This window comes from Ursus americanus, chromosome 4 (assembly GCF_024610735.1).
Source record: "Ursus americanus isolate L20-20 chromosome 4, mUrsAme1.1.p, whole genome shotgun sequence".
In the NCBI taxonomy this organism is placed as follows: Eukaryota; Metazoa; Chordata; class Mammalia; order Carnivora; family Ursidae; genus Ursus; species Ursus americanus.
The window spans coordinates 19,016,617-19,044,539 of NC_142130.1; the positions used below are offsets into that span (position 1 = coordinate 19,016,617).

The 27,923-nt window shown below is 39.8% G+C and overlaps 1 long non-coding RNA gene across 6 annotated transcripts in view; it reads left to right on the forward strand.

The window, feature by feature from the left end:
- LOC123786471 (uncharacterized) overlaps nt 1-27,923 on the forward strand; it is a 697,240-nt gene that overhangs the window by 629,821 nt on the left and 39,496 nt on the right. For all 6 annotated transcript variants that reach the window (XR_015724133.1, XR_015724134.1, XR_015724132.1 and 3 more), the window contains one exon: nt 24,818-25,103. This is a non-coding gene — a long non-coding RNA (uncharacterized LOC123786471). The remainder of the gene's footprint in view (nt 1-24,817; nt 25,104-27,923) is intronic.

Consider the following 27,923-nt stretch of genomic DNA (forward strand, 5'->3'; position numbering starts at 1 on the left):
CAAAAGCCGGGGCGCCTGGGTGGCACAGCGGTTAAGCGTCTGCCTTCGGCTCAGGGCGTGATCCTGGCATTCTGGGATCGAGCCCCACATCAGGCTCCTCCACTATGAGCCTGCTTCTTCCTCTCCCACTCCCCCTGCTTGTGTTCCCTCTCTCGCTGGCTGTCTCTATCTCTGTCGAATAAATAAATAAATTAAATCTTTAAAAAAAAAAGCAAAAAATTATTATCCATCACCACTGCTATGTAATAAAAGATAAACTTTTTAACAACTGAAAGTAGAACATGACATAATCTTCGTGTAAAGGATAGTCCTATTTTAAAATGAACCCATTACATGATGAAAAACGTACTGTGTTGCCTTCATATTCCTATGTTTCCACAGAAATGTGAAAGATTAATTAATGCGAAAGAATCGCTCCTATAGATAATGCCAAGTGGAGACATACCAATTATTTTAGGAATTGCATTTGGAAGATACTTGTGAAAATTTTGCTGCCTTTATTTGAAATTTTAGATTAACTACATTATTAGGCTTTGCTGGTGAACATCGCCCAAAGTTCTTAAGTCACACCCAAAAATCCTACCTGTGCTTCTCGGTGAGATTTTAATAGAGCTATTTTAGAAATGAGGGAATCTATCTTAAAAAGTAGCTTCTAAGAGCTTCCAGCATTTCTCAGGATAAACCATTTGAGGGTTTCTCAACCGTGTTGAAGAGCTTCGAAGATCTGCTGCAGTTGTATCTCAGACCTCAAGTTGGGTCTGCACTGCAGTAAAGTATCTGTTACCTCTTCAACTGTTTCATTTGCATGCACTCTCAAAAATGAATTCCAGACGTAGAAATCACAAGTTTCCATAAACATTTTCGGGCAGGCAGACAATATAACTTTTCTGTTAATAATGAAAAAAACCTTTGACAGACTACTCCATAGCTGTGTTCTGGCTCCTCCCATGTGAGAATGGGAGGCAGGCACTGCAAGGGAATTCTCATTCCAACCATATGTGAAAATAGAGCAGCGATGCCTCCAAGTCTGAAACGATGCCATTCCCAGAAATTTCTATGCAACACAGTAAAGATAAAAATGGATATCCCCCCATTAGAACTATTTCTGCTTTTTCTTCTAAATATAAAGTTTTATCTCCTACTTTTCCAAAAATAACCTTACACTTAAAATAAAAATGAAGTAATTCGATTTCATCATTGGAATAAGTTTAAGAGATTTGGTCTTAATTTTATTAGTTATTAAAGTTCAGAGTCTTTAGGATAATAATTTTTTCTTAGAAAAACAAGGAATAATTTAATCACAGAGGTGTTATGTCAAAAATGAATGCCTTACAATTATGTCATTTATAAATATGCATTTTTTTCATCAATGCAAGCTTTTTAAAAAGTGGTAGATGGATTATTTTGTGTATATATATGTATATATATACATATGCCCATAAAGACATATGTAATAGTGTAAAATGCTTCATCAAACAAACTAAATTGCATCTTTGCTCTGTTTTCCAGTTATTTGTCAGAAATTTGACACTATGTAAATGTATTCTGAACTTCTGTTGTTTATAGTAAGGGGGGAAAAAAAACCCAAAACGTAATAGGGGAGGGGTGCCTGGCTGGCTCATTCCATAGAGTGTGCGACTCTTGATTTTAGGGTTGCAGTTTCAATCCCCACGTTGGGTGTATAAATTACTTAAAAATAAAATCTTTAAACAAACAAACAAAAAGCATAGTAGGCAAAAATGTATGGCAATTACAGTATATGACAAAAGAATTTATAATGATTTGTATTATGTATGATAATTCATGAGAGTTTAACGAGAAAATAAGAGGCTTATTCTTATTCTTGACATATTCTTATTCTTGTCATATATTACATTATATTATGGTGTATTGTATTACATTACATTATAGTACAGTAAATATATATTTTGATTTACTAGACTCTAAGTTCTTATGGGATATTTTCTGACCAAGTAATTGTTCAGACATAGGAAAAGTATTCACATTCAGGAATCAGTAGATCAATTATAAGATCTCAAACTCTGGGACTTGAACTCAGCAATCCAGCTTCTGTCTACATGTACTCGAAGCTTTAAATAAAATTTTCCATTTCGAGGCAGTTGATTTGGCATAATATAGACCCTCGTATATTGTTTGTAAAAGAAAATGGGCATAATTCAGAACCACCAGGATACACACAGACATCGGTCCATTCACACGAAGTACTTCTTCCTTCAAACATGTTTTTATTCAGATCTAGATAGTGGGATATGAGTGCTATCTCACGTTTATGAAAATGAAAAAACTAGGAAGGAAAAAAGGGTAGGAAAGAAGATTAATGTCCCCAGGTGGAAAGACAGTGGAACTCAAAGTGAATTTTATCTTTTGTGTGCACTATTACCAGAAAATCTACCTAATAGCAATCCCATGTCATTACCCATTTGTTTCATTCATCCAATCAATACGCATTAGGTGACTGCTGAAAATAAGATACCATTAGGTACATAATTTCAGTTTCGCTTCAGCAAAAAACAGAGGGATTCCTTTTCTTCCCATTTTGTATCTTAGTAGCTAGAGAGGAGAAATTTAGTACTTGCCAGGTGGTATAGAGAAATTTTTTTAATCCTTTACAAATGGGATGATATATTCAAATTTTTTCAAGATATAATATATAAAGATAGATCTGCGGTGAAAAGTCCCCCTCCCTATTCCTGTCCCTGATATGCCTCATTACCATGAGCTCCTTCAACATTCGACCACTATTATTAGTTCCATATTAATGTTAGTTACTTCTAAATTTTTACAAATAAAACCCATACCAAAAAAAAAAAAAGACACACACAAAACAAAAACTTTGTTTAAACGTAATTTCACATAAATGCACGTGCAAATCCATCTACAGAAAAAACTCCCCAGAAGAGGAATTGCTGGGGCAAAAGGTCATTCGCAATCTCGAGAGATACTTCTAAATTGTCCTCCATGAGGGATGCAACAATTTATAGTCTTATAAGCAGTGTACAGTAATATCCTCTGCCCTACAGTCTTGCCAATATATTATCAAACTTAAAGATTTGGTTGATTTGGTAAGTGGGAAATGGTATTTCATTGTAGCTGTAATTTGCACTTATAAAGAGTGAAGTTGAACATCTTTTCATGTTAAAGAGCCATTCATATTTCCTTGTCTGTGAAATATCTGTTCATATGTTCCATCCATTATTCTCCTATATCCAGGAGTTCTTTATACATTAAGGAGGTTAGTCCTTTGTTTGACATAAGTCACAAATATTTGCCTCTTGACTTCATGAAATGGTTTTCGTCATGAAGAAGTGCTTTTAAAAAAAGGCAATATTTTTTATTGTAAAGTTTCTGAAATCATTGTTAGAAATACTTTCCCCATTCTAACACTCAGAGGTTAAAAATAAGTTCTGACATGGAAATTTCTAAAACTACCAATACAGTCAGACTAGAGAATATAATCCAAATCTCTCTCGCTCTCATTCCTCCCTCCCGTCTTCCCAGGCAACTTCTGGGTCCTCCTCCCAAGTACTGTTCTGCGTCCCTGGGAGGAGAAATCAAACTCTGCTAATTCAGGAACCCTTCTTCAAATGTAAGGAGCGGGAAGAGAGGGACTCTGAGAAAGGGTGTGTGAAATCAAGAATTCTCACAACAGCTGCCACCCTTGCACATATCAAGAGCCACACAAAAAAACCCCTTCTAGCATTGTCGTTCACCACAGTGCACAGAAGAACGCCAGTTTCATTGAATGTCCTTGATGAATCAGTAGAAATTATTCGTTTTATTAAATCTCAATCCTCGAGTACAAGTCTTTTTAATATTCCATGTTAACAAAAAGTGCATGAAGCACTTTTGCTGCATACTGAATAGAGGACCACCACCATGGGTATCTCATACTTAGAGTTGCTGTTGAGTTGTAGGCTGAAGTACTAGCCCCTTGTTTCATGGAACACCATTTTTATTTGAAAGAACAATTGGCAAACACACCATGATTTATCCAGACTTGAATATTTGGTATTTTCTCAAAAATAAGCAAAGTGAATCTGTAACCTCAAGGGGAAAAAATGACAGTACTGTTGCCAATGATAAGACTTGTGGTTCAAGTGAAAATTAAAATTTTGGAAATCTTGTATCCACCACCATGAGCTTCACAGCTTCCAAATGCGTAAGGACTCTTCTGATGACATCAGTGTTATAATTAATGAGTGTGATTTTTTTAATATTGCATAATGATACACATCGATGAACCAACATTTTCCACATGACCGGAACATGAAATTACAAAATCATACACGGGTAAAAGTATCATCAAAGTACAAGACACGCCAATGGATCTTAATATAACAAACTATAAAAAGTTCATTGATAATAGTTTCAGATTTCACATTGATAATAACCTTTAAGAAACTACCACTTGTCAGGGCGCCTGGGTGGCGCAGTCGTTAAGCGTCTGCCTTCGGCTCAGGGTGTGATCCTGGCGTTCCGGGATCGAGCCCCACATCAGGCTCCTCCACTGGAAGCCTGCTTCTTCCTCTCCCACTCCCCCTGCTTGTGTTCCCTCTCTCGCTGGCTGTCTCCAATAAATAAATACATAAATCTTTAAAAAAAAAAAAAAAAGAATCTACCACTTGTCGAGCTTTGGTGCAGTATCAAAGAAAAATATCCACGATTATCTGAAAAGGCTGTTATAATACTCCTCACTTTTCCAACTACATGTCTGTGTGAAGCTGGATTTTCTAGATATACTTCAATCAAAACAACATTTCACAAGAGATGAATGCAGAAGCAAATATGAGAATCCAGCTGGCTTCTATTAAGCCAGACATGAAAGAGATTTTTACACATGTAGAATGATGCCACTCTCCTCACTAAATGTTTGTGTTGCAAAATATAATTATTTTTCATCTTTAAATATTATGTTAGCATTTATGGTTTTATGATTATTTCTAAATTATTAAATACTTAAAATTTTTATTTCTAATGTGGTAAATAACAAAAGTTCTTTGGGATCCTCAATAATTTTAAGAGTATTAAGGATTCCCGAGACCAAAATATTTGAAAGTCAGTGAAGTGGACTTTGTCTCTCAGATCACTGAAACTTCAAATATGAGGCCATGTAAACACCTGGATGTCAGGTAGGCACATAGCTATAATGTTACCTCCCTGGCTGTGATACCATGAGTCTCTCTTAGGAAAGAATAGAAGTAGGGGAGACACCCCAGAAATGCATAGTACAAGGACAAAAATGTTGCATTTTTTATTACAAGATGATATATGACAAAACCATTGTAGCAAAAGATTGAAAACCACCTAAAAGTTGGTTTGTTATTATTGTTGTTGTTAGATTTTGAAACTTAGGTGCACAGGCAGAAGGTTGACTTAACTGTGGTCTCAGTTTCTCAGAATGTTGTCATCATCGGTGCATGCAAGATCCCCTTTCCTCACTTTATTTTACTCTTTCTTTAATTTTCATTCTCAGTTCTCTCCTCTGAACACTCACTTGTTTTAAAGAGATCGATAGGATGTGTGAAGCATTATAAAACAGGTATAGTGATTTTGTGCAGAATTTATATGTTGTATTTAAATAAATAGTCTTTGTGCTATAATTCTCATTCCTGTTTTTTTCTTTCATGATTATGTGTTTTAAATTTCTCCATGACCAGTTAGTTCATTGGCGTCTTACTGCTGCATAGCATTTCATAGTATGCATTCGCTCTATTTTTATTTATTGATTACATTTACTTGTTGATTGAATTTACTTATTGATGCATCTCCCTACCTCCATTAGGGATAGATACTATCACATCCAGAAACAGGCCCCCCTCAAAGTTTTGCTAGTTCTCTGAGAAAATATATTCCTGAGTGGGATTGTTATGCATAGGATTGCTTTCCAGAATGACTGTACAATTTATATCCTGACCTGCAGTGCAAAAATCTCCACTACCCCACATCCTCTCCAATATTCGGTGCTATCCATCTTCCAACTGCTGCCATTCAAATACTTGTAAAGTGATATTTCCTGGTTGCTTTACTTTGAATTTTACCTCTTTATAATGAACTTTAGCAACTCTTTATATATTTTTTTATTCATTTAAACCTCTTTTGTGAACTACCTGCTTACCCTCTTATGAATTTTATCAGTTATTCTCTTTGGTTTCCTACCTATTTCTTGTTGCCCTAAGGAGATCTTGCATTATTTTGGACATTATCCCTGTCTTGTTTTAAACACTGCAAATATCCTTTCCCAAACTAACATCTGTTTGTTAACTTTATCTGCAGTGCGTTACATTGAACAGAGTACTTAATTTTGCTATAGCCAAATCCAACCACTCTTTTTTGACTTATCATTGGTGCTTTTGAGATTTTGTTTAAAAAGCCTCTCCCTACCCCTTGGTGACAAGGATTTTAGTTCACATTTTCTTCTATTTATAAATTTATCTCTTATATTTAGGTTTTTAATCTCTCTGGAGCCAAACTTTGCATAAGTTAGAGGTCTATATTTTTCTCCATATAATGAGACAGTTATCCTAATATCTACTAACAATTTGTCCTTTTAAAATTGCCTTGTGATACAAACCTTTATCATATAATAAGTCCTTACGTATACTTAGATCTATTTCTGAGCTCTCAATTCTGCTTCATTGGTCTGTTTCTATGTTGCTGGGACAACAGCAGCCTCATCATCCTTCATCGTATGTCTTCATATCTGATGAGTGAGAGTGACTACTATATATTTGATTCAACTTTCTATGCACTTTTTTTAGAAATGTAGGGGTCTTCAGCCATTATATAAATTTTAAAATTTGTTACATTCTGAAAAATCAGTAAGAATTTTTATTAGAAATTCATTTACTTTGCATGTATAGTTGGAGAGGACTGATAAATTTGCTAGGTTACATCATACCAACCATGACAACAGTATCTCTCTCCTTTGGCTCAAATCTTATTTATGCCCTTTTCTATTTTTCTATTAAAGGAAACCAAAAACATAAATCTTTATATTTCTTCAAGTATCTTATTTTTATTGTAAGAATAATTTGTCCAAAAGAAGTGCTTTTTTGAGTTGATTTGTCTATTTCTATTGCCCTTGCTCAGGTTTTGTTAGCACTCATAGTACGTTTATTCAGTTGGGTTTTCTGTATAGATAATCATATCATCTGCTAATATGATTTTTATCTCTTCCAATCCCAATATGCCTCATGCCTTTTTTTTACTTTACAAGATAGACAAGGACCTCCAATGGTTATGTTTAAATTGTAAACCTCCTATTCTTGTTTTTTTGTTTCAACGGAAGTGCTTCTCATTCATTCCAGGAAATCTATCACAATTTTTCCTAAATAGTTCAGGAAGTTCTTTGAAGCTTCCAATATTCTGTGAATTTTATCATAAATAAGTATTAATACTTTACTCTGCAACTTTTATCACAAAGAAGATTGCTTTTTGTGTCCCATGAAATCATCATAGGATACTTCTTCTTTGGTCTGTTATTAAACTGAAAGACATTGATACATTTTTTTGATGTTGAACTATCTTTTCATTCTTGGGATAAATACTACTTGATCCATGTGTACTGTTTTTTTTTTTAATAAACTGTTGGATTTGGTTAGCTAATATATTATTTTAAATTATTGCACCCATATCCACAAATGACATAGGATTATGCTTTACTTCTATCTTCTTTATCCTTTATCTTGATTTTGTATCAAACTTACACAAGCTTCATTAAATTAGCTGGGCAACAGGACAATTTCTCTTCTGTTCTTTTTTTTTTTTTTTTTTTTTACTGGAGCAATTTATATAAAATAAATACTACTTATCCCTTATAAGTTTTGTAAAATCTCAATAGAAAACCATCTAAGCTAGTGGCTTTTTTGGGAGGCAGGTTATCAATTATTTTTCTTTAATCATTATTTATACACTGAATTACTTTATAAATTTGATATTATGTGAATGCATAAGCTATGCAGAAAGTTACACACACACCTTTAAGAAACCAAAGAGGTAATACACAATTTTGTTTTCAAATTCACCCAATACAGGGCGCCTGGGTGGCTCAGTCGGTTAAGCGTCTGCCTTCGGCTCAGGTCATGATCCCAGAGTCCTAGGATCTAGCCCCATATCCGGCTCCCTGCTCCGCGTCTGCCTCTGCCCCTCCTCCCACTCATTCTCTCAATACTTCTCTCTCTCTCTCTCTCTCTCTCAAATAAAATTAATAAAATCTTTGAAAGAAAAAAATTCACACAATACAGTATGTGCCAAATATCTTCCATTTGCCCATCCAGACCCTTGCCCACCCTGCTGTGCCTCAGGAAGCTGCCCTGTCTAGCCATGTTCCCTGGACAGCTAGCTCCTGATTGGGTTAGGACAATCTGCAGCAGGAAATCCAAGAGTGGGGACACCCGGCTGGCTCGGTCAGTGGAGCATGTGACTCCTGATCTCGGGGTTGTGAGTTTGAGCCCCACATTGAGTGTGGAGATTACGTGATAAACAAACAAACAAACAGAAAGAAATCCAAGAGTGGAAGATGGTGTAGCTGGAGTATTTATCACCTAGTCTCCTTGCTAGAGGTCCCCTCAGGCTTGTTGCTTCCTTAACCAAAGTCATATCTTCTCTCAAGGTGGCCCTCCCTTTACCATTCTTTTCCCCTGCGTTCCAGAAATTGCTCCGTCTCCTCGTCTATGTGGCCTAGGGACATTAACAACCCCTGCTGTTGCTAGTCCTGGGGTACTACACTAATCTTTGTGCTTTCCCAACACCTTTTCCACATGTTTGGAAATAGTCTCTTTATTAAACACTTCTTGATTACCCTAATTTGAAAGTGCCATCTGTTTCCTCCTGGGATCCTGACTGATATACCTTTATATACTTACACAAAGAAAATCTACACCCCTCACTCCTCTGGATTAACAATTACTAATAGTTTAGTGTATCTTCTTCCACAGAACACACATGTGAGATATATAACACCAAAAACATGCAAAAAACTGATGTTTTTAAAATGAGAACTTTTTTTAAAAAGTGAACATTTCTGGTTACTATTGACCTCATCTCATTTTTCAAACTCTTTGCTTTCTCAGTCCCTATAACCCTTCCCTTAATCTTTTTGATGACTCTACCTCTGTCTCCCCTGCGGGCTCATCTTGTTAAATTTAAGTATGCGGGTTCTGTGCATAGCTCTCCTCTCTCACCACCCTCTTTCTCTTTTTGAGAACTTATTCCCTTGTGAAGGTTCAATTATCATTACAATGCAAATGATTCTCAAATCTCTGTCTCTAGCCCTGACCTCTCTCCTCCATTTGATGACTCACTGATGGCTGTCCCCAACCTGAACATAGGAACAGCAATTCAAATACAAAAAGTTAAAAACCAAATTCGTGTCTTTCCCACTAACCCTGTTTCTCCATCTAATTTTCCTCTTTCTGTCTAATACCACAAATCTCCTTGTCTTCCCTGCTTAAAATTTTGGTGCCATTCCCTTTGATTGTTTCCCATCACTTCTACTTGGGACAAATTTTAGCAGCTCCTACAGCCACAGTATTCATCTAGTATGCACTACTTAGTTACCGACAGCCAAAATCCAATAAGTGATACCCCTATCCTGGCGTCCACCTCACCCTCCCGACTCAGCTCGCCCACATACCTAGCCACCCAACAGATTGACAGCCTCATCTCCGGGAAAAAAACACATCATTTCTACTTTCTGAATTTGAAAATAACTGCCCAGGGGCACCTAGGTGGCTCAGTTGGTTAAGCGACAGACCCTTGATCTCAGCTCAGGTCTTGATCTCAAGGTTGTGAGTTCAAGGCCCACAATGGGCTCCATGCTGGGTGTGGAGCCTGCTTTAAAAAAAATAAAATAAAAAATAACTGCCCAGTATTCCCTGAATTTAAGTCTAAACTTCATAGTTTGTATCCAAATACCTCTACTCAAGCCTTCATCCCAATACTTCTGTCATGCTCCTGTCATGGAGCCCTAGCAAGTGCCATTTTTCTCTGCTTATGAAGTCTTCCTCACATCTCTGCTACTTTAAATTCTTCAAGGTCCAGTTCAAACCCTACTTCCCTAATGTGCCTCCCTTGAGACATTAATCATATTCAGCCTTACATTTTATTTTATGTGTGCTGTCATCTTGTTCACCAGATTAAAAGTTCCCTGGGAGGCAGGGACTATTTCCTACTCATTTTTGTTTCCCTCACAGCATCTATGCAACCCCTTTCACAAAACTGGTCGTCAATAAATACGCATTGAATACATTCATCAATGAAAAGCAAATCAGAAAGAAAGAACCAAGTTTTCTTTCCCTTAGTGAAGATTTAGAAACCATTTGCTTTTCAGTTTCGTTTATATAGTATTTTTCTTTTTAAATGCATGCACACCTATATTCTGTAACAGTTTTTTTTTTTTTAATTTTTGACTTGTAAAAATGATTATAAATCCTACAAACTACATACAGGAGATGTAGTCTGGTATAAGGTATGATAGATCACAATATGACCCGTAATTATGCCATGATCTCGAATCAAAAATAAGTGTCACTTTGGCACAAGCCTGTCTTTCATTAGAGAAAGAGCAAAATACAAACTCTCATTCTGTTGGGGCTTTACCGAAATACTCCTGTGGTTACTTCCTTTTAGTGACACTACTATCCAAATCTATTTGAATGGAATTATCTTAATTGTATTTTTGTAGAAAATCATGCAAACCAAAAATAACTATGGTGCATCTGGCTGTTAGAAGTCGAATGTATTGAGTGACTGGCTTATCTTAAAAGCTAAACTATGAAGTAGTGTAGTGTATAAAATAAAAACAACAACTTGTGGTTTCGAAAGGGGAGTGACGCAGGTGGCTGATTAGATCTGTTTACCACTTCATTGTGAAGAAAAGATTGAACGTTTTCCTTCCTTCATTTCTTCCTTCCATCCTTCCTTCTAAATGTATCCTATGTGCCGACCATGATGGTAGGCACTGGGGTTATCGAGTAGGATAACAACACGAACCTTTCTTTAACAGAGAGACAGAATTACAAACAAATCATGGGAAAATAATTTAAATGTAAAGTTTATGCCAGGCATAGCAGTAGCTTAAAAACGATTGTTACAAATAGTTTTATCTTTGAGAGCCTTTGCTAATCTAGTTTTCTGTACCTCAGTATAAAATATCACCCACCGGACAAAACCAGGAAAAAAAGAACATATTATAAGACTTCAGTATTTGAATAATTTATAATGGCTGCGTTGCTTAAAAACCTCAATTCATTTTGGCAACATGATGAGATCACTGGTCTCAAAGTTGAAGAAAAAGCAGACAGCATTGCAGGGCCTGCAAAGAGCATACAATTGTTCAGTATTTAAAAGTGGGCACTCGTCGTTATTCTTTTACATAGTCAGGAGGGAAATGCCTGTTTACTTCAGTTTTGAACAGCACAGTTGCCTACCGTAGATTTCTTATCTCTGTGCCAAAAAGTCATTTTAATTTCAAGCAAAGCCACAAAGCATTATTTCTCAAAATACGTATGTAATTGATTGTTTATTTACTTGGCTTTCTCCTCATTAGCCCATGAGCCTCTTCGACGACAAAGACTATTTCCCATAGACCTTTACGTCTACTGCCTAAGCACAATTCCTGGCACAGAGAAGACAATAATATTTGGTAGATGAAAAATGTAAATACAGCCCCTTAGAACTTTACCAGCTCTCCAGATTCAGGCTTCTAATGCTCACCATTTGCGTCTTTTCTTAACCTCCTTCTACTAATAAAAACAAGGTGGGTGGGGAGAGGATTTTCAGAGAGCCCAGTGTATGGTATAGCCATGTTTCAACAAAGCAAAGCCTCTAGACTTACTAGGGAAGTTTAATTGTCAGAGAAGAAGAAGAAGGAGAAGAAGGAGAAGGAGAAGGAGAAGGAGAAGGAGAAGGAGAAGAAGAGAGAGAAGAGAAGAGAAGAGAAGAGAAGAGAAGAGAAGAGAAGAGAAGAGAAGAGAAGAAAAGAAAAGAAGAAAAAGATTTTATTTATATTTCAACTCAGAATTGCACACTTCCTGAAAATGTTCCTCTTGTTGGATGTCTGTGGAATGCCGGGAGCAAATAGAAAACTGCAGACATGGCCCTAAACTCCACTTCAAATGACGGTATTTATTATTTTTATTTTTATCCTCATTTTTGCTGCAGTTGCTGTGAGTGGCTTGGAACATGCAGAATATGCTGAGCAAGAAACACAGCCCATACCTGAAGAGTCCGCAGCTGAAAGGCACAAAGAGGTACAATGGATTTAAAAGCCTCTTGAAGAACAGCCTTTTGCTGCATAGATGCCAGGCAAGACAGTATGTGGCAGGAAAAGAGTTGGGGAAACCTATTAACTAGGAATGTGAAAAAGCAAGGGACAATTGGCAAAGGAGGGAGGTGCTCACTGCTTAAAAGGCTTTTAAATGTGACCATATTTTTGTTGGCTTTTTGCCTGCAGCATAAAATGAGGGTGGCGTACTGAATGGCTAGCTGGCTGTCAAAGGTGGGATGAATGGGAGCCAGGCTAGGAAGTCAAGGCTGAATTTTGAGATGCCACTCTGGACTGCGTGCAGCTGTTGAGACAACTCGCCGCAATGATTTAGTGAAGTAAACACAAAATTCAGTCAGCCTGCTCAATCACCCTTTCATTCTGGTGTTTTTCTTGATCCCATAAATATTTGCCTATGTGGTCTTTGCTGCAGATATTAAGGAGTTAATAAATTAGCCAGCCAACAGGCAGGAATCAAGAAAAGCCACAGAACTTAGAATTGAACAGCTGACAGCAGATTCTGCAGGTGCAAGATGAGAATCAGCTCTGCATTTTCTCTGTAGCACAATTTTCTCTGTCTGGGCTGTGGCCTGATTTTCTGGTCCCTTCAGGACAAGCTGAGTTATAAGAGAGAATTCCAGAGGGTCTTGCTCTATGATCCTCTGAACTCTAACCTTCTTTAAAAGGGAAGCAATCTCCTTCTGTGTTTAGACTGATAATATTACATATTGGCGGTGGCCTTGTAAGATTTTAGTTTCATGTTAGGAAAGAAAAATACTCTAGATGCCATCCTACTTAAATAAGAAATGGAGGATTACACCGCACTGCACAATGAATCAGCCTCCTACAATTGGGTGTCAAGGGGCGAGCCCGCGCGCGCGCGTGTGTGTGTGTGTGTGTGTGTGTGTCTGAGGAAAGTGGATCACTACTTGCCTTGAATATGTAAGTGCCACAGCAAATAGTAAGGTCATAACAGAGTAGGGGAAATAAGAGAAATGAATTGCAATAAAGTGTGTATTTCCAATAAGCTAGTTTATCACATCATTCTATTACTCCATTTGCCGATAATGGACATTCAAGACTGCCACATTGTGGCAGGTCTCCCAAATATTTTTGACTTACAGGGATAAAAATACTAATTATATAACACCTGAAAGTGTTCAGTATGATCTTGTGATTAACAAAATATTCCAGTGTTTCTTCTCTAAAGGGCTTTGGGCTGCCTGCAAGTGGGACAGTGACTGAGTTGATTGGTAATAGGAAAATTAATTTGATTTTTCTTTACCCTGGTGACTGTGGCCTACACATCCAAACCCTTTGGACCAAACTCTTTTACGATATATATATGTGGGGTAAGGATAGAAAAACTCAGATCTGAGACTTGTTTCTAGATAGACTCTGTGAAAGACAGAGAAGTGCCTTCAGCTATTGACAGTCGAAATGGAAGTTAGTGCCTACTGGTAAATCTCATGTTGGATCTTTTTTGTTCTCTAAAACCTGCTTTCCATCCCTAAAATCCTACACTTCCAATTTCTCCTTCTGAAACAGAAGATCCTATGATTTAAAACATAAAAGATTAGCTACCTTCAGAAACACTGGCCTTAAGAGAGCACTGCAAAAGTCTCCCCAATCCAAAAATATCTTTTCAGACTTGGGGGCTTGTCTATAACTCTACCATTAGAAATTTGAATATTTAGAGTAAGTCTTTGTCCCTTAATGACAAATTCACTTTCAAAATACAGTAAAATTAAATAAACATAAAGATCCAAAAATATGTGTACTACAAATATAATTTTTAAGTATTTATGAGCCAAAGATTAAAAAGGAATGTAGAAAATTTAAATTATTTATGGTGTTAAGGTGGTAGTATTATAAATTACATTTTTCTTTTAAATTTCCCCTTCACGTGCTTATAACAAACATCAATAAGGAAAATGAAGTATCAGTTTTAAAGACTCTAATTCAGCTTGACCGCTGTATCTCTCTAGCTAGGAACTTAAAAAATAAATACATAAAATTTAAATAAATCTTAAAAATTTTAAAAATATAAATACTCTCAGTGAGTACACACTCGATTTAGGAAGAAAAGCACAACACTCAACAAATATTCATTTACAAGTTAATGTATATTTATCATGAGGAAGGCAGTTTGTTGGGTGATACAGGGGATACAAAAATGACCAAGATGTGTGCCCCACGCCCCTTCAAAGAGCTTCTGGCATACAGCTAGTAACTTTGATAAAAGAACACGTTATTATTATCAGTCATTAGTACATTACGGTGAATCCATTTATTAGCCATTTGTTTCAGATTTTGAAAAGCAAAAAATGGAGCAAGCCTGGGACACTACCTAGGGAACATCAGCCTGGATTAAGATACTTAATGAAGGAAGATGAGGGCAGTGGGCAAAGCGGGGAGAGGCCAGAGCACAAAAGAGGGACGAAGATGAGAGCATGCTAACTGCAAACTGTGTCTCTTTCAGGGGGTTGATCAGAGCTAGCTCGGCCTTCTAGGAAATGATTTTCAACATATAAAATGGATCCTAACAAAGTATTAGTCCTATCAATCAAGGTGTGCCAAGTAATCAAAGAGGGATATTTATACACAAATCTGCCTTTATATTCACAATATGAACTTTGAAATAGTATGTCTCTCCTTATAAATCACCACTACAGCGAAGACAGTGTTAGTCTAATCACTTTCGAAGCTGATGTTGCAGATACCCTCGTGCAATTATTCTGTTCTAAACATTTAGAGCTGAGTGGAAAAAGCAATGCCTTTAAGGAGTCAAATTTATCATTAAAAATATTTTTCAAGGTGTTTGGGAAGTGGGTTACTTTCTCTTTTTTTCCCCCTTTTTCTAGATGTCAAAATACATTGTTTTCCCCTTGCTGGTAAAGAAATATGGCATTGAGAAATCTCAAATGAACCATACTACTGAGCTATTATTCTTAAATGTGTCTCTTTCCACGATCATTTCTTAATAGCTGATCACTCTCATTAGGAAGTGCTAACACTCACAGGCCCTAAATTGTTATTTGGTCCCTAATGCTCCCTTTGGTAATCAATATCCTCTTTTGCTCCTCCCCCTAGCCCTCACAGCCTTATTCTCTGTCGCTATCTATCATGTTTTTCTCTTTCTTTAGTCCCTTTCATTTTTAATCCTTCCTTTTGGGCCAACTTGTCTGCCTTTTATATCCATATTTACTTCCTCCTTCTCTTTCTCATTCAACCCTTTCTATACCTTTAGATTATGAATGCTGACATTTGTGACTCAATCTTTTTTGCCATGGTGACCTCCCGTTAATAAAATTTCCCTTCTCCGCAAGATTGTCCTAAGAAAGCATAATTTTAAGCATCCACAACTATCGCCCAAATAGAGATTCACTTCATGTGATTCTTCATATGCTAAATCAGATGTGTTCAAGAATAGGATTTCCTACTCCTCTTCTCCTGTAGTATTTTTGTGTGAGTCCCCTTTATTATACCTTTCTGTTGCAATGTGGAACTTTAGCTTTCTGTGGTCTAGTCTAAACTGTACAAGGGACAGTGATAATGACCTTCTGACCCTACAGTTCTTCCTGGCTATGGGAGAATTGATAGCAGTTTTTCAATTTCTCCCTTGTCTTTGCTTGAACATACTGGAATTACAACCTCTGACAAAGGTAACATCCCTTTTGTAGTGGAAACAAAAGGAGTGTGTAATGAATTGGTTAAGATTACATTGCATGTTTAGATGATGAAATCCAACTGCGGCTCAATTCCTTTATTTCCTCTAGCTGGGCCTGGTCTTTCAATAAGACGTTATTGACTGGCATCTTCCTTGGAACAGGTGCTTTGGAATATAGTCTTGCTGCTTGGAGTTCTTTAAACTGAAAAACAACTATAGTAGAGGTCAAGGGAATCAGATATGAGACAATAATGCCCAGTATCTTAGGATGAGTACTGCAGATGGTTCATAATCAGGTGGCACTAAAATAATGAAGGATCCTTGGATTTATATGATGTGCTGACCCTTTCCAAATTAACTTGAGTTACTAAGATGGCAGGATGTGAATTATAGTTTTATATGCCATTTCTCTGCAAAGTTCTAGGACTGAGAAGAGCAAGGAGAGAAGAGGAATACAAATTTTTATGATTCATTACTACAGATTTTGCTGTACTGACATTATAAAATGAATTTTTAATCTTTATGAATGTGGAATCAGTTAATGCCACAAATTGTGGGGTATTAACAAACTCTATATTTTTATCACAAAACATCGTCTTTGGATGCTCTGAATCGCAAATTACTGGCCTCTCTCTACCTTTCCTCTTATTTTATTTGTACTTCTGCCTTTACTTAAAAAAAAAATCACTTAGAGTTTTTGCTTAGTATAATAACAGTATTGGCTGCAGAAAATATTTAAAATGTGTGTTTTCAAAGAATTATCAGATCATTTATTCATCTTTGAGAGAAAAATGATTCTATTCATCTCAATTATTTTTGCCAAGGACTGTAACACTAATTTTACTCTTTCTAAAAATTAAAATAGCAAACAGTTTATATAAGGTGTTGATAATTACCTATATTATTGTACTGCTGTGACAGATGTTGGCAAAAAAGCCTAAAATGCCTACAGCTGTGCACTCCATGACATCTAGTTTATACTCAGACAGAAGGCTAACAGATGTTCTGAACTGTCACTTTGCCTAAATGTTTTTTAAAGTCTAAGGACCTGCTTTATAATTCACCAGGGTCTGGTTTGGTTTCACAGAGGTCCTCAGAATTCCCATCTGTGACAATTAACGTTAGAGACATTGATAAATCAACCCGTGTGTTTTGCCTCTTCTTTAACAAACAGGCATCAGTTTAGATATGGATTGTGCATTGTAAAAGCTGTTTTTATATACATCCTAGTTGTGAAATTCTCTCCTAAAACACAGATAGAGTTGGGTTGCCAGAATTCATGAAGATTTGTTTTGAGCATATGGAAAGTGCGTTTGTTTTGCGTATATGGAAAGAGCCAAGAAAAATCATCCATTCTTTTCTTTTTGCTAAATTTTATGCACCTTGGAAGGAAATGTTAACAACTTCTAAAGAGTTATATTTTTCTAGTGCATAAAAAGTGTTATTTTAATTTTAGTTATTTTTATTTAGCCTTTTAATAACTCTGCTCGTAACAATAAGTATTAATTGTGCGGCCTATTAGAATGATGGAAGAACAAAATAATGGCATTCACAGAGCATACAGCACATCTTTTCCTACTTGACACCCTGATACTTCCTCCTCCCAAACATACCTTCAGATCCTTCATACAGAATTACTGCCCCGTGCAAAGGCCATTAATGCCTTATTTGCTATTGCTCTTAATTTTAACAAGCTGGATTCCTGTAGTACACTTGCTTAATAGTTTAAACATTCTGTTAACAATCGGGTGTTTGGCCTATCCTGTTTCTCCTCCTTCTGTATAGAAATATAACTCCAAATAGTACATCTTTCTGGGTTTGTTTCTAAATTAGTCCCCACACTTAATTATGAGGATGAGAGGGATGCCTTATTCCTCTTTGTTATAGGCTAAGCTCTCAGTAATCCCAAACAAAAGAGCCAGTTCTGGAAGATATAGGATTTGCTAGCAGGATTATGGTCTCATAGATAATGATGTGCAGTCAGCAGAAGCGAAGCTTTATTTTAATTCAAATAAGCTAGTAAACAAACCACTGACAAGTCTGCTGGTGAGAGTAACTGGCTGCTGTTGCCACATTGGCAGCTAAATTACAGAAAATCTATTATACCCTGTTCACCATATGTTTAATTTAATACAAGATACAAATTAAACTATCCACAGTGCCTATTAAAATAACAATACTTTTTTTATATTTGAATGTCTTAAAAATAATTTCTACTGACCCTTTAAAGGGTGGTTTTGATATAGGTGATTATCTGGAGGGGAAAGGTATTTAATAGAAGGCAAAAAATTTAATTGCCTTTCTGAGAAAATAAAAATATAAATGTTCACTGGTTTGCAGTTGTTAATAAGGTTAATTAGTAGTCATGTGTTCTGTTATTACTATATTTCCCTCCCACCCTTTTGGTTGCTGAGGCTAGGGTTTTAAGAGTGATACTTAGTTTGACCTGTATGAGTCTGTCCTCATGAAATCATTACCTTGATCAAGTCAGCCTACAGGTAGCCTTAAACCTGATGCCAGCTGAGATGTATATTCAGAAAATTAAGTTTACATTCTTGGTCCAACTTGAGTGTGGCACAGAAAAAGACATAGACTTTTATAATCCCTGCCTCAAGTCAATCTCTTCATAGCCAAAAGATCCTAAGGAGAGCCAGAATTAAGAGGCTGCCATCCAGAGAAAGGAAAGAAGAAAAAGACAAGACCACACACTGTTCACAACCAATTTCCTCCTGTACCCACAACAGTCAGTAACCCAATGATGCTTGCTTGAGTCCATTTGGACTCAGTCCACCAGATTCTAAAGACCGGCCTGGGTTTTAGAATTATAGAGTTAGATTTGAAACCCAGATCTACTATTTCCCAGCTGTGTAACCATAGATACTTAACCCAGCTGGATCTTCCCTTACTCGGTTAAAAAAAGGGGGGGGGTGTAATAGTTCCAATTGTATAGGATTATTATGAAAATTAGATAAGAGAAAATATCTGATAAATAATAGATGCTCACTAAAGATTAATTCCTTTCCTCTCTTTACCCTCGAGCAAATACAATGTTGCTCTTTCTTCAAGGGTGAAGGGAGAATGATAGGAGAAGGGTTTGGAAGGGGAGGTGTAAATAGAAATTCTCTCTAAAATCATTTTCCTGGGATAATTAACTCCCTTCCACAGTCAAAACCCTAAGTGGCATGCTCCTTTTCTCCCCAAAATTCAGCACAATATTTACTCTAAGAATGTACCACAGGCCACTCAGACCAAGTGCCTATCCTTGGGCCTCTGAAATAGAGAAACAAAGAATAATCACCACACTTTGGGATACTTTTTCAAACTTTTATATACATGGCTTTTGCACTGGGTCTGCAAGTGTGCTCGTGGGGCTGCACTATGTGAATTTTGGTTCAAATATAAGCCTATCAAATCCAACTGTGTACTGGCAGTTACAATATTGCATAAGGTATACGTTTGGAAAATAGCCCCAGTTTACATTATTCTTGAAGTCCAGCAAATGATAATAATATTTTATCCAAAATGCAAGTTAATTTATCTTAGATTGATGCAAGAAGCAATTTTCAGGAGTATGGTACTGGTAAAGATAGGCCAGAGAGAGAGACAAGACAAAGATCCCACGGTCCCTTCCCCTTACTCCATTACCTTGTTACTCAGGGGTTGAGAGCCTAGAGACATTTCCATTTATTGAAACTCTGACTTATTGGTAAAGTAAGAAATTGGGGGGGGGCACAAAATGCGTGGCATATTTTAAATATTTAACATTTTAAAACTAATATTGTTAACACATTATTTCCAAAACATGTGATTTCTTGTATAACTTCATTTCATATATAACAAGAATTTTTAAAAAATTTTTTAATGTTATTCACTTTTTTTCCCAGTAATCGCTACACCCAACGTGGGGCTAGGACCCACGACCCCCGAGATCAAGAGTCTCACGCTCTTCCGATTGAGCCAAGCACCCTATAACAAGAAAATTTAAAAGACGCTATTGATGAATGCGCCCCATAGGCCTTGCTACTGGCTCCTCCAACTTTCCTCTTAGTTATAAAAGCCCACCTTTCTCTAGGTCCGGTGTCTGAGCGTAAAACAAAGACTGAGGGAACCCGAGAGAGGTCAGAAGTTTTCCCCAGGGGGAGGAAGGAAGATTCTGCTGAGTATTTGACCACTAGGAAAACAGGCCACCTTGGAACCCGCACTCCCACCTTTGCCACCTGGGCTTTCCAGGGAGGGCTGGCGGGCCTGGGGGCCGCCCTCCTCCGAAAGCGCGCGTCTGCGCCGCCGCCGGGTTGGCGCGAGCTCGGTTCCCGACTTTCCGTCCCCGGAGCCCCGAGGTGACCAATGTCCAGGCCCCGGGGAGGATGCACGCCTCCCAACGCTCCCAGGACCTCCCGAGTTCGCGTTTCTACACGCGACGCACTAGAGAACAAACCACGCTGGCCACGCTGTGCGCTCCCGCGGAGGAACAGCGATTGCCAACGTCGCTTAGACGTTTGAGCCTAGAGTCGGGGGGACCTTGCCCGCCCACCCGCCGGCCGCGCCTCGGAGCAGCCCGGAGGCCCGCGAGGCCAGTGGGGAAGGGCGGCCTGGAAAGCCCGGGCCTGCAGGCGGCCCCGACGACCCAGGCTTCCACTCACTCGGCCGGCGCCGCCTGCCCCTCCGAGAAGGGGCCTTAACCTTCCCTCTCCGGGCGGGGCCGGCCGATGCAGGCCTCGCCCGCCCGGGGCAGATCCGCGCTGAAACACTGGGCCGAGAGCGCGGGAAACGGGGCTGCGCGCGAGGGCCTGCGGGCCGATGGGGGCGCAGCTCCTCCCCGGCTCAGGGGAACCCGCGCCCGCCCGCCGGCGGAGCCTCCGCTTACCGACGCGAGCGAAACAGGTCAAGGCTGACCCATCCCGCAGGGCCCAGAAAACCGAGAAGGTCCGCGGGGTGTGAGAAGGCTCGTTCGTTCCTCCTCAGTCCCAGTTGCCCCTCGGGTTTCCCTGACCACGGAAGACCACGGAAAGGACCGATGGGGGGGAGGGGGGGCAGAAGGGCGAGGCTCCGACTAGAAGCTTATTCCCGAGCCTTTGAAAAAATAAGGCCTCCAGTCCTAATACGCGCGCGCGCTCTCTTGGGTTAGAGCTTAGAATCTGTAGAGCTGGCAGCGAAACCACGTCCTTCCCGGGTGGTGTCCGGCAGAGACGTCTGCCTGGCGGCGCTGCCCACTCATTTTGTGGCGTGCATCAAGTGGCGGCGCCAGTGATTAATGGCATCGAAGTGGGCGAGTTGAGGGGAGCAACACGTTCCTAGTCCCGTGGTGTATCTAACAGCACTCGCCGTTATAAGCCTCCACAGACGGGGGAAGCAGCCGCCCCCTCCGACCTGGCGCGGCAGCTCCTACGGAGCCCCGCTGGCGGGTGCAGGGGAGACACCGCTGGTCCGCCGCCCGCCCCGCGCCCCCGGCCTCCGGGAGAGCCCGCGCCGGGAGGCCGAGACCGCAGAGCCGGAGCCAGGCCGAGGGTCGGGGGGCCCGAGCCGTCCCGGTCCGACTGACTTCCACGTGCAGAGAGGGTAGAGCGGCCAGTTAGTGGATGATTGATTGCTTGGGGAGAAGGAAGCTGTAGCTTGCACGGTAGCTGGTGGCTAACGCATGACACTATGCCACCTCTGTGAAAGTCGTGATGTGTATGCCCATTGAGTCGCTGGAACATCCAGACCCTGATCGTGCGTATACTGTTTCCTTAGAAGCAGCGCTCGCCAATTTAAAACCTGGTCCCGGGTGCCCCTCTTGCTAATCCTCTCTTGCCATTAGTTCGCATAAATCCTCCTTTTATGCCCTACCTTTCCTTTCCCTTTCTCCCTTCCTTCCATCTTTCCTTCCTCCCGCCCTCCCTCCCTTCCATCCTTCCTCAATCTGAGTCGTTCGTGCTGAATGCCACTCACTCACCCGCATCCCGGTCTAGGAGTCTGGGGTAAAACCCCACATCTCCCCAGGACAGCTTCGCGCTTGTAGAATCAGAGAGCGCTGCTTTGGCCCCGAAGCACGTCTCAATAGTGGAGTTTCCAATTCAGAGCCACCTATAAACGCCCATAACTCGGTTCACACGGACTCCCCAACCTCGTCAGAAAGCCGTTTCCACAATTTAGAACCGTTTTGGTAGTGTGTGTTTGCTCTGAGAAAAGGAGCTGACCAGTCAGCTTAGTTTCTGGATACAGAAAGATTATTTTAAAAGCAGTTTTCCAGTTGCAGACAACTCGTCCTGGATTCCCTCACCTACCAAGGCAGTTTGTCACTTTGGCCCTTCACCTGAACACGTTACACATTTTTTTTTAAGTTCAAGTCTGAGGTCAGATAGAATATCACTGCGTTCCAGCATTGAGACAACTTTAGGGGACTTGCCTACAAAACGATCTTTCTGATCTTTCAGAAGAAAATGAGGTCATTTGAGAGATTTTAAACTTCCTTATGGCTGGGATTGAATAGATTTAATTGCTAAACTGTGTGAGGTTTACTCACCTTTAGTCACCTTCGGCTGCTCACTGATGCCTTCCTATCTTACAGACTTAGATTCAGCCCTGAGGCCCTCCCTCAGTGGAAAGAGGACAGCAATTCAGATTCTTCTTTCAGTTCATTAAAAAAAGAAAAAAGAAAAATAGCTTCTTACCAGGTTGGGGCATCTTTTATAAGTTTTGATATTCAAAAAAATTATGACAAGGGAAGCAGGAAAAGATCATTCCAGGTTATTTCGGTTGATTACTTTTTTAGTGCAAAATTAGGAACACTGGATTAAACATTTACATTTGCCCTCTCCCACTCCTTTAGTTGGAAGAAGTGTTTCTACTATTGACTTTCAGTTTTGCATAATGCTCCCTACTTTCCATGCCCTGACAGAAGTCACAGGTACACACTCCTTAGCCTGTTCTATTAAAGGTGGCTCTTGATTTACACTCGTCATGTCCCCGCCCCAACACACTGACACTTACTTATACAAACACGCTTTTCTTGATCCAGAGAGTGTTGGGGTGTGCATAACTTTTTTGGTATTGCCCTGACTCTCATTCTTTTTGAACTCTTATTAAGGTATTAGCCCTGAGATATAAAATGAATTATTGAGGAACAACCATATGGAAATTTGTTTAATTTTCTGCCCCCTTTTGTGTGTGTGTGTGTTTGTTTTTCAAGTTTTATAAGGAAGGCTGTAACAGGTGTCTAAGTAATAGTCCCCTAGAATCCCTTATTAGATGACTTCCAGACCAGGTGTAAACCAATAACATTATTGTTTCCAAAAGGGAAAGTAGAAGCTAAGATCGGTTTTGTCAAGGGATTCATTTGAGTGTTTATCTTTCTTTTATTTTGGTTTGTGGGAAGAAAAGGAGGACTAAGTGGGGCAAGGGGCAGAGATAGAGAACCCAATGAAAACTTGTTTTTATGATTAAAGCCATTTTCCCAGAATATTGTCTTGCCACAAGTGACAACACACAGAGCACAAGTCATGAAAGTTGATTACTGTCCCTCTGGGCTGTTGGAGGCCTGGAGAGCCCTGGCATTAATTCCTATAGAAAGGTAGACACACCTAGCCACCTCCCCGTGCAGCGCCCTCATTGCCTAAGGGTTTGAGGCTCTCTCAAAGCTGAAACTGACCTCAGTTAGGTCTAGGTGGCAGGGCTTTCCCGCCTAGGAAAGGCAGAGGTTCCGCATGGCACCGAAGAGGAAGCAGGGTGGCTGTAAGAACAAGCCTGAGGGGATGGAGCGCTGTAACAGGCGGACTGTGGCCACCAGTCCCCTGGCAGATAGCAATCAATGAGTCAAAGCTAGCTAACAGTGAATGAAAGAGAGCCAAGAATGGGACCCTTTGGGTGCTAGAGACTAGCCTTTAGCATGTTCCACTCCTCCCCCTGGGCTCCCGTCCGAGGTTTTCAGGGTTGGAGATCTAGCCAGAGAGAAGGCAAGCATGGTAAGAAAACACGCCTAGCCCCCGTCCAACATGCACACAGGGGTGGGAGCTTGCAGAGATCAGGAGAGACATCTCAAGTCCTCAGTGAGCTGTGTCTGACTCATGCAAGTTGTGCATGGTCAACAGGGGGTGGGGGTGGGGGTGGGGTGGGAGGAAAGCCTCATTTTCTTCAGTTCCTCTGTCTGGGGTTGTGTCTCCTCTCCTCCAACCCCATCTCACCGCACCCCAAATAGAACTGAAACTCCATTGCCTTTGCCTGCACTGAGCCTAAAAACTCAGGATTTGATAAGGTTACTGCACCATTGATACAATTGCAGATTTTTTTAAAGCCTCCTCAAAGAGACAGATGTTTGGGCTGATTAAAAATTGAGGAGGAAACCTGCAGCTGCACCAAGGAATAATCTATTGGACAAATATTTTAATAAAAAAATATGAAGAGATCAGCCCGACCTTGCAAGGTCTTCTGCTTTAAAAAAATCTTTATCAAACCCCTATTCTATGGCTTCAATAAACAGAACCCATTACCTCACGGCATCTTTTGTTGGCCCCATACAAGAGAGAACAAAATGGTTATTCAGGGGAACGCTTTCGATTTTTATTGTGGGTAGCCTGCACAAAGAGCCGTGTTATTGTATTTAAAAGAACCATCTGTAGCAGAAACAATGGCATCAAATTATCTTTGAATACCCACTGAAAAAACATAAAGCTTTTTTTTTTTATTCTTCTTCTGTACGGTGGGGGGATAGAGCAGTGTTAGGATAACTGACTTTTTTGTTGTTCTCTGGGTGCATTCTTCTCGCTCCCCCTCTCTCCCCCTCACCCTCTCACTCCTCTCTCTCTCCCTCTCCCTCTCTCTCTCTCTCTCTTTTAAAAAATCAGCCATTTGGGGTTTTAAGCCATAAACGATTTTTCTTGTTGCAGGGGATTGCAGTGGCAAAGCTAGGCTAGGTCTTGGAGGCTGGTGTAAGGCGAGGCGGGTGAAGGCAGGAGGCTGATGGAGAGACTGGGGGGAAGAAAAGCCGAAATGGATTCACGGTGCCTTGGATGGAGGACGAGAGGGGAATTGCAAGCTCCTTCAACTCGTTCTGTCCGGTGAGAAGTGATCAAGCTTGGGCTGACAAGAGGCTCAGGAAGCCCTCACGTTCTTTCGCTTTTTTACCTGCCAATCAAACCGCTACAAGACAACACCCTGATCTGGCATGGACATGTAAGTAGCTTGCAACCCAACTTTGACATTCACTGCTAGCTCACTCCTCTCCGCCCACCCCCCAACTCACTTTCTTCCCCTCTCATTCTATTTTTTTTTCTTTTGACCTTTAAGAGATCTGGAAATACACCCTGTGTGGCAGTCCTTTAACACAGGCAGATTTAAGTCTGAAAGCGTTAACTTTTGGAATTAAATGCTAATTTTGATTTCTTTAACAAATGCAGAAATGAAGACATTATTTTATTCTCTTCTGAACAGTTTTAGTGCCGAAGATAATCAGTTGCCTTGCAAGGGTGTGTGTGTGTTTCTTTTTCTTTGAAAATGAAGAAATCCGTGAGCCCCCAGAGAGAAATGCAGAAATGAAAATTTCAGGCTTCCATCTTAAAAATGTCAAATTCTAGCGTCTCATCCCTACAAAAAAAAATCCTTCTCCAGACCAGGATTACATAGAATGGAAAGAGTGATTTGAGCCCAAAGGTACATATCATTAAGGGGTTGCTACTATTTCATCTGGCGTCTTCCTATTTTGGTGGTAGTTGGGGAGGGGGTGTGAAAAAAGAGAAGGAAAGGGACATGGCGACACCTCATTCTTTATAGAGATTGATATTGAGGGGGCTAGAGATACAAGAGGACAGGATAAGCAGGAAATATTACCTGAGAGAAGGAATCACAGAGCATGGCGGAGCTGGAAGCTAGGAGGGCTTCTGTGGGAAGTTGTGCGAGAGGTGATGGGGTTTGCTCTCTGGCGCCCTCTAATGGCAATCTGAACCAATGTTTTACTTTCTTAATTCAGTACTGGGAAAAGCAGCTGGGTTTTTGTTGTTCCTGTTGGTGGTTTTTCTCCGCAGGCTTATAAACTAGGACTATTAGTGGAGTAAATTGATTGTTTTCATCCCAGAAACTTATGTATATGCCTTAAAATTATCAGTGTTTTCTCCTCAAACATCTCCTCCTCTCCCAAAATTTTGTTAGACTAATAGAGGAGGAGAGGCTACTGGCAGATTGACTTATAGAGGGTGGCCCATGCCCAATTCGTAATTCGGAGAAAGGGATTCCTTTCCTACCTAAACAGCATTCTGACTCTTCGAATATACTGAAGAGGTCTTGGGGGCTGTGGTGGTGGGGGTTATTTGGAAATTGCAGATTCTGACACAATCTCATTAGAATACAATTTAAAGGGGCCTCTTAGGAACCTCTGTTATTGCGATATGTGGTGGTCAGGGGGCTTTCCTTCCCGCCTCCTTTTTCTTTTTTCTTTTTCTTCTTTCTTTCGTTCTTTTTTTTTTTTAAATTTAGTAGATAAAGGTTAATCTTGGGCTGAATGATAGAGCTATGATTGACAAGAGAAAAGGTGTTGAGGGCAGGTCGCGCTGTCTTATTTACAGCCCACTGCTTGCTGTAGAGTCTTTGTTAGGACTGGAAAGCTAATTTAGTGCTGATCAAAAGCACCACAGAGTTAAAGGACTGGTAATGACTGCTAATTTCATTTCAGCCTCATGCATCCCCAACTGCTGTAATTAAAGACACGCTATTTAAATACAGGTGAAGGTTTTTTTTTTTAAGTTAGGATGGGGGTGGGTGGATTACAATATTATTTAGATTTCATCTTATACATGGGAGTTATGTAGTCCAACATCAGATTTTTTTTAGAGCCGCTTTTTGTCATTTATACCTGGCTTTGCAGAATCGGCAGTCGTGAAATATGTCAATCACACAAAAGCCACTGTTTAAGGGGCGAAAAGGGGGGGATGCAGAACAGTAAATGTTTTGGGGGGGATTTAAATATTTGGGTCTTTTTTATTTTTCCCCTTCAAATTAATGGAAGGGCCTTAGAAATAGCTAAAGTATTTGAAACTTAGGGCAGGGTTAACAGGCCAAAGGGATCAGTGTCAGCTTTTTAAGTACTTCTAAAAAGATCATGTGGACAGATGGAAAAATATATTTTTAATTAAATAATTTCCCCCACACTGTAGCTGCAGTGTTGGCTCAGAAACCGTGTAATTCCTCAACCAATAGGAGTTTCTTTATAAGAACATCAAAGGATAAAAAGCTCTACATTTTCGTAGTTGGTTAAAATTGATAACCCTCCCCCCCACACACACACACCCCAAAAAAGAATTTAGCCTTTAATCTCTTTTTATCCACGAAGACTAAAGCTCTGTACTCGACCCCGCGAGCCGCTCTCGCCTTCCGGGGCTGGAACCCGGCTCAGATGTGAAGCGGCGCTGAGCCGCGGCGCAGGTTCGTGACCAGCGCCCCCTGTTGGACACAGTAGGAGATGCACAGCGCCAGTCCTGGAAATCGCGAGAACCTTGCTCTGGGGTTAGATAAAACTCTTTATTACCCTCCAAAAAGGAGATGGGGCGAGGAAACAAGTTTTTATATCCTTGAAAGATAATATAATTTAATTCAATAAAAAATAAAAAGGAGATGATACAATTTTAATTCAATAAAAAATAAAGACTAACCTATTCCTCCTCCTCACATACCAGCCACCCCCTACCCCCTTTTGGGTTTGGGACTCTTTTTAGATTCTGAGATAGTAAAACAGGTAGAGAAGCATGATTTAAAAAGAGAGAGAGAGAGAACTTTCTCCTGTAGCAATGGAAAACCAAGCAAATTACTTCTCCCATTCTGTCCACATTAAAAATAATAATAATAAAAGGGAAGGTGCTGCTGCTTGCTGTTTTGACATTTGTCAGCAGCATCTTGAATGCCCTCCGAGGTCCTTCAAGAATTCTGAGTTCTTGAGTAAACGAAATAACTTGCTCGTTTTTTTATTTATTTTCAGAGTGTAAATTAAGAGGCCAGTCTCTGGTT